At 36.5% G+C, this 7,462-nt stretch overlaps 1 protein-coding gene across 4 annotated transcripts in view; it reads left to right on the top strand.

Moving 5' to 3' along the window:
• The first annotated feature begins 270 nt into the window (after positions 1-270).
• Positions 271-7,462, top strand: part of LOC120775514 — a 17,762-nt gene continuing 10,570 nt past the window's right edge. Inside the window, exon 1 of one of the 4 annotated variants that reach the window (XM_040105723.1) lies at positions 271-381. The gene's annotated coding sequence lies outside the window, so the exon portion shown is untranslated. Of the gene's footprint in view, positions 388-455; positions 586-7,462 lie in introns of those variants that run through there. The other 3 variants (XM_040105722.1, XM_040105725.1, XM_040105726.1) reach the window with 3 other exon arrangements.

The raw sequence follows: 7,462 nt of genomic DNA, 5'->3' as shown, positions 1-7,462 counted from the left end.
AATCAGTTATTGTTGGTGTAAAAAATACAAGTATAAAATCGGTAAGACTTGGTCAACCACAATAACATGCGAACGTTGGCCAACATCGAATGTGCATTCAAAAGCACACAGGCGCACACACACATACACATATGTGCCTATGCGACGAGAGAGCGTTTTCAGCCGTCAGTGAGAGTGATGAAGTGTCTATAGCGCGCGAATGGGCGCCAACAACTTCGGCCAAACGCTTTGGGCCGGGTTCAAATCAGTTGTTAACACTGCATGGCTGCGTGCAGTAGCGCGACTTTTAGCAAACGTTTCGACCAACGGCAAACGGTTAAACAATACGAGAGGCGTTAGTGAAATTTATTCTACTTCAGCGTGTTAGCGAAGGTTAAGACGGTTGGTGTACGTATAACACATACAACGTGACCTATAACGATTATTGCATAGCGTAAACTCGGAAAAAGATAAAAATCAGCATAAAAAGCTATTTGCATTGCTCTTATCAAATTTGTGTTGTTGTGGTTTTCTTTTTTCGTTTAACCTGTCATAGTGGTTGCGCATGCGCGTGCTATTTAATCAGTGCGTTTTGTGTTTATTTTTGTAAGTCGTAGAGGTGCGTCTGTGGCGTGTAATATTGACATCTAATTGACTGTGCGTGATCTCATTGAATTGTCATGATGCTGTTTAGTGCTTACGGCTAGCTGAAATTGCGTTGAACATGCACTGCAGTTGCTAAACGATATTATTTATATATAGATTAATTTTTTGTTGTTGTAAAAGATTTTGTAGTACCTATAAGTAGTTTGGCGTGAATATGTTTTTAGTGCGATTTCTTACTGCAGCAGCCAGTTGTTGACTTACAGCACAAACCGGCGTCTTTCACAACGCATCTACCCACTTGTACATTCAGCTGTACATATTTGTATGCGATTACGGGCATTAATGTGGAACCATCTAGATCAAAGTCTCTTATTTTTGTTTCTTTTATCAATGGAGAAAAAAAAGTTACTTGAGTTAGTTATACAGTGACCAAGAGCAAGATGTCTTCCAAGAATTAAATTTATTTGCTCCATTCATAGCGTTCAAATTTCGTGTTTTTTATAATTTTGTCTAAAAAATTCAACTTGTTCTGAAGTTTTATCACGAAAAAATCCGATGTGCACACCCAATTCTTTGTAACAATCTTTATTTCAAATTTTATGATCCACTCTGGAAAGCTTTTAAATTTAATTACAAGGTCCTGTCTAATTACTATAAAATTTAACTATAATACTATTTATTGTGGATTTTTTGAGACGGTATCAATAAATTAGTGTCATCTTCCAGTCATTAAAGGAAATGGTGTCTCAAAACTAACCAAAGATTTAAATTTGTCGCTATTTATATATAGTACATATAAAACTGTTGACAACCCTACAAAAAAAGCAATTCGACAGCTGACAAAACAGCCTTTTAAAATTTTTTTCTTATATAAAAATTAAATATTTTATTACAATTTTTATTGTTACAAACATACACTATGAACTAATAAATTCTGAAATTTTTGAAAAAAAAAATTTTAATTCATTGCCATTACGACGCCATTTCGTGACCACACGCCGAAAAAGATGCGCTTCGCGTTGGCTGGATAACTCCTTACAGAAGTCATCAAAAAGTGAAAAAATACGTATTTTAGTGAAATGAAAATTAGTTTTTTGCAGACATTTTTCCAAAAAGTACAAAATATTTAGCGAAAATTTCGCGACATTTTTTCCAAATAGTTGTAATCGAAAAAAAAACCTTCGTCCAAGTCTTTAAGAACTGTATCTCAAAGACCTGTGTAATGTAAATTTCAGAAAGATCGGTTAAGTAGTTCTTCAGAAAGCTTACCAACCGACTTCAAAAACACAGTTTCGAGAAAAACGCGTTTAAAGACGATACACTTAGCCTAGCTAGTCTCGAGCGCACAAGTTCTCAAGGCGGTATCTCCGAAACTATTACTCGGATCGACTTGAAAATTTAGAACAATATTCTAGAGATATTGTAGAATTTAATAAGACAACAAAAAGAATTGATTTTTTGAAACCCGTACACCCATGTAGCCTCTTAATTATTAAACAATATTTTAAAAATAATGAAAACTTGGATGCTGATTTTTCGTGCAAAATCATTCTAAGTTATGCAGCACATTTTCACCTTGATCGGTTTGTTAAACGCCAAATAGCCGCTTTTGGGGTTCTGAGAATCCACATGTGATCGGAAAACAAATGAATCTTCAACGTTTTTGGGATGGAGAATTGAAGCATGCTTTTTTGCAAATGAGGTTGGTCAAGCAGTGACTGTTACTGATGCTCGATATTGCTACATAATTTAGTGATATTGATGCGGCCAATATGTGATTTCAAGAGTATGGTGCCACATGCCATAGCTAAAGGACAATATTCAACATTGTATCAGTGAAATTCAGCCACATTCGATAAAGGAATGCTCATGTGCATGGAAAGCAGTGTTCGTCGATAAATAACCTAATTCTACGTACATTATGATTCAAATAAAAAATTACAACCGAAAGACTAAAAACTGTGTTTTCTAGTTAATTCCAATATTGGGTTAATTCTGAGACACCCTTTATATATTATTAAAACTCTGTACTTCGCCGTTTCACTTGTGTCGTATTCAAAGTGTATGCAATTTCCAAAGTGTCACTATTTCCATGGCCATATATCTATGCGACGCTTTGTTTTGATGTAAGCGCACAAATGCTCTCGCTGCATTGACCGATTTTCGAGCTGAGTTTGCGAAACTGCAGACAGTGGAGCACCATCAGCACCGCATTAACAGCGCCAACAATAAAGAGTATCAGTTGTTTCTTTAAATTTGCAAAAGTTGCATGACAACTCGAGCTTAAAGCGATCCAAAACATTACACAAATACTGCAATCAACATTCACACACACTCATATATATTTGTATGTATTTTATTTGCTCGTTTTGCTGTGGTTGCATGCTGCGGCTGCGCCTTACCTTCGACTTCTTTCAACAAAGCAACTCTTTGATAAGCGCGAAAAAAATTTAGAGCAAATTAAATCGACAATTAGCGACTGTGAAAGTTGGCAATGAAATCTAACAAAGAAAATCAGCCGCTTGCAACTTGCACTCCCGCTGTGCAATAATTTAATTAATTTTATCTTTTTAACATAAAAATAAGTTGGGTACTTCACATTGTTAGACACCTGTAGACTTGCGTACTTTGGGTCATAAGTTCAGTAATTGTTCATTTTCATGCTTTTTTACGCTTCAAAGCTGATAAAGCTGTCCTTCATTGTAGCCCCAACGGTCGTTCGACTCAAGCCAAAGTTGGACTTCGTTGGCTTTTTTACAAAATCGGTTGCTGCTTGGTTTCGCTTTAATACGCGTATCACATATTAATTCCAATGCGAGCAAAAATAAAGTGGAAATAAGAAAAAATAACATGGAAACACATTTAATTAAAAAATATGCTCTTTATGCTGTTGTTAATATGCCGCTGGGCACTTGGCTTCAGTCGTTGACTAGATTTTCAATTACACCTGTCTGTCTGCCAGCAGATCGGATAGCTTGTCTTGTGTTGCAGCAAATGCAGCGATCCTCGTGGACCGACGAATAGCAAGACTTTTGTTTAAAAATATAATTCATACATACTTGTACATACAATTGCTTTTGTTAGGGCTAGTTAGATGCCTGGGGTCTGTGTCTAATTGAAGTTAAAAGGGTCGAGTGAAATTTGAAAGCTTAATTAATGTTTGTTTCGCAAATCGTTATATATACTTACATGCATATGACTCATATAATATAGTAAACTCATGAAAATATAATAAAATCGGTCATAAACAGTGTTCTTTCAACTAATTTTGTTTATATTAAATATTAATTTGCATGTATGTGTACTGCAACTCGTTAAAGGTTAATTTTCTAAAAATAAATAAAAAGGTGCAAATGCTGAAACCAAAGATCGTCAAAGGCTTTCTCTTTTGATTGCTGCTCATCACGCAATCAACGTTTCTGTGACAATTTGTTGCAGCAAAAAGTTGTGTTGCCACAATAAGAAATTTATGTTTGATGAAAAACTACTAGTACGAGTATACGGCCCACACTTCCACCAATGTCTAACGCGTGGTCAAACATTTTTTGGAATCGCACTCAAATTCAAGGTAGTAGTAGATCGTTGTTTTTTTTGCATCTTCCTCAAGCGATTTTTCATAACGAATTCATAGTAATCAGCTGATCAATGTCAGATTTTTAGACAGCTTAATGTTTTCACTATTCTATTAATTGCTTAATGTTTTTGGGCCCAAAAATGAATTCAAAACCAAAACAATTTATTTTTTTAATTTTTATACTTACCTAACCCTTTGATAAAAAAAAATCGATTAAGTATTTTTTACACACATTGTAGATGCCACATCATTTGATATGTTTGTTCCATTATAAAACGAACAAAACTTTTCATTTACATTATGTCAACGATACACTTAAATATGTAGGTATGTATGTGCTTGTAGATTCTTAATGATAGTGACACACCCAAAGGTGCAGCCAATGCTTTATTTACATGAATAGGAAATGACAATTACTAAATATACCATATACCTCTCTATAATATAGGGTATTCGAAAGAAAAGTCTTTTCGTATTTCTAATCAAACTTCAACTTTTTTTTTTATTTATAATAATAAATAATTAAAGAAATATTTACCATTTGGGTCGGCCACTTTTTGCCATTTTTCCGCTAGAGACATTATTCCATCAGTGTAAATCGAAATTTTCAAATTTCCAGAACGAAGGCGAGCGAACCATTGTTGTGCTACACGAACTGATACAGCATCGCCTCCGTAACCTTCATAAATTTCATTGGTGACTTCCGTGGCATTCTTCCTTTTTTTAATGCAAAAATTTCAAAATAAAACGGCTTTTTTCATTATTTTCACTAATTTTTGAACAGCTGTAACTTTTTTTCAACTTCCCTTAATTTAATTGTTTTTTGGTCAAATGAAGCTTAAAATCTCAACTTTCCAGCACTATATGGTATGACACAATGTGGTTGGTTGCACTGGAGATATACGACTGCAACGACACCTATTGACAAAATACGAAACGACTTTTTCGACTACCACAACCACCATGCTTGAACATTTCTTATTCCTTTGAGGTAAAAATGAAGAGATTTCACCTTTTGGGTTATATCAAAGGCTTATCTATTTATCCAAATGTTGACAATTTTATGAATCGCATATCTTCCAATAAGCGGGAAAAAAGCAAAGCAACTATCGGTGTAGTATTTTATGAACTATTTAATAAATTTCTATATGCTTTCTTAAGAACAATGGGAAACAGAAAATTCTCCGGTACAGATGGTCTGTTGTTCTGAATTTCACCTCTTTGGTCTTCTTTAGAAACTTATGAGTAACATGTCACTCTGTGACTATGATATAACACAAAACATACCGACCAAGATATATCCGGTATGTCCGAAAAGTAAAAGGACTGATTTTCTTCCGCCGCGACTGTACTTTGGAGCGTGCCCGTACCGACAGGATTCGGTAGATGGCATTCCAAGCTAACGAACAAGTGGCTGGTCGGTTGTTTTCAAGCACCTGGAGAGTCAGGACAAACATTTTCGCGCGACGTGTTTCTGTGAGTGGTGCAAGCCGAAAATTCACCGTTCGTTAGAGCAAAGGTACGCAATTAAATTCTGTGTGAAACTCGGTAAATCTGCAACAGAGACATTTGATATGATGAAGCAGGCTCACCAAGATGTGGCTTTAGCAAGAAATGGTGTGTTTCGGTGGCACCAAGCTTTTTTGGAGGGCCGGCAAGAGGTCCCTGTTGAAGACCGTGCTGGAAGGCCTGCGACTTCGACAAACACCGACAATGTGACTCGTGTGCGCAAAGTTTTAAGCTCAGACTGTCGACTGACTTTGCAAAGTAACAATTGCCATTTTTATTAAAGAGAAGCACAGCAAGCAAATCACGCATTCTGATATACCCTTTCCTTTCTTTGGTTCATTGTCAAAGCATGAGTTGTCAAGCAAAGCGAGGAAAGTTATATGTGATTCGACTATTAGCGACTGTTATCAGAGTACTATATCATCCCACTACTCATTTACATAATCATAAACCCTCAAAAAGTACGTGCATACACAAATGTTATGTAAACACTCATTAGTAAGCGCAGTAAAACTTTCATAACAATTACTTTCATAAAGTTTTCAAAGAGTATTTGGTTGAATGCAGCCGACAGACTGTGAAATCTAACGTCCGCCTCTTAACACTACACAAATGACCCCGACGGCTGCGGCGGCTACTCAACAGCTTAACTCATACACACACAACAATTTTTGGGGCTTTTCTCGTTGAACGCGCTTGGAGCAATTAACACACAAGTTTCATTCAGATTGTGATGCTGCAGTTATAGCTTTAATGTGACACTTTTGCTGGTGCCGAAAAGCGGACAGCGCATGCGCAAATGCGAGTACATTTAGGCAAACCAAAAAATAAAAAAAGAAACATTTGATTGTGTTAACGGGTGTGTGCAAAGCGTGTCTATTTGGGACTCACCAATTTGCAATTCGCCCAACTTGCGAAACCGCGTGACGATCGCTGGTATCAACGCTGAGCGCGCATTATCGCGGTGACAGCGCTCGGCATGGCCAGTGCGCATGGGCCAAGTTACACTTTCACTTTGGACATTTTGGGCTCCGCGTTTACGCGTTATGCGTAGATAGCTGTTGATTAGTGTGGGGCCAACGTGAAAAGCGTTTGAATAAATGAAATAAACGCCAAAAAACGCCTCACCTCACAGTGTACGTAACAAATGCACAACAAACACGAAAACTGAAATACTACTTAAAAGCATGAAAGGCTTAAAATTGAAAAATCTGTGTAGAAGAAAGACGTGCGCGTAAACGAAGCTAAACAAACAAAATAAACAAATAAACATACAGAAGTACAAGCAGACGAGCATATGTCTATATATATTTACATATGTATGTATTAAGAGCAATGGAGCAGCTCCACAGTGACTGGGCGAAAAACGTAGACTCACTGAAAGTTTTCACATTTGTGTACTTTTTTTCTGATTTATGGCGGCGGTCAGTGATAAGCGCCAACGAGTTCGTGTGCCACCGCGGCTTGTTTTTGGGCGAACTGTGATCTGTTAACTATAAATCCAACTTGTTTTTTCGTCAACTAAAGTGCGAAATGTTAAGTGTTGTTAGAGAAAACTGACATTTTTTGATTTCTTTGGCTGTTTGGATTCACCGTCAGATCTTAGAAATTAATACAATAACTCGGTATACATTTTAATTACAATTTACTTGTCAAATATCAGATCCTTATAGTTTTGAGGCACCTCCTCCGACGGCATGGTTTATATTAGAAGCTTTTCCATGATATACTTAAATATTTATATGTATGTTCAACAAGCTTTGAGCAAAGCTACCGAGGGGCTATCGCTAGCCG

This window comes from Bactrocera tryoni, chromosome 4 (genome assembly GCF_016617805.1).
Source record: "Bactrocera tryoni isolate S06 chromosome 4, CSIRO_BtryS06_freeze2, whole genome shotgun sequence".
NCBI classification, from domain to species: Eukaryota; Metazoa; Arthropoda; class Insecta; order Diptera; family Tephritidae; genus Bactrocera; species Bactrocera tryoni.
The sequence above is the reverse complement of the archived record's forward strand: the minus strand, read 5'-3'. Positions and strand labels throughout refer to the sequence as shown.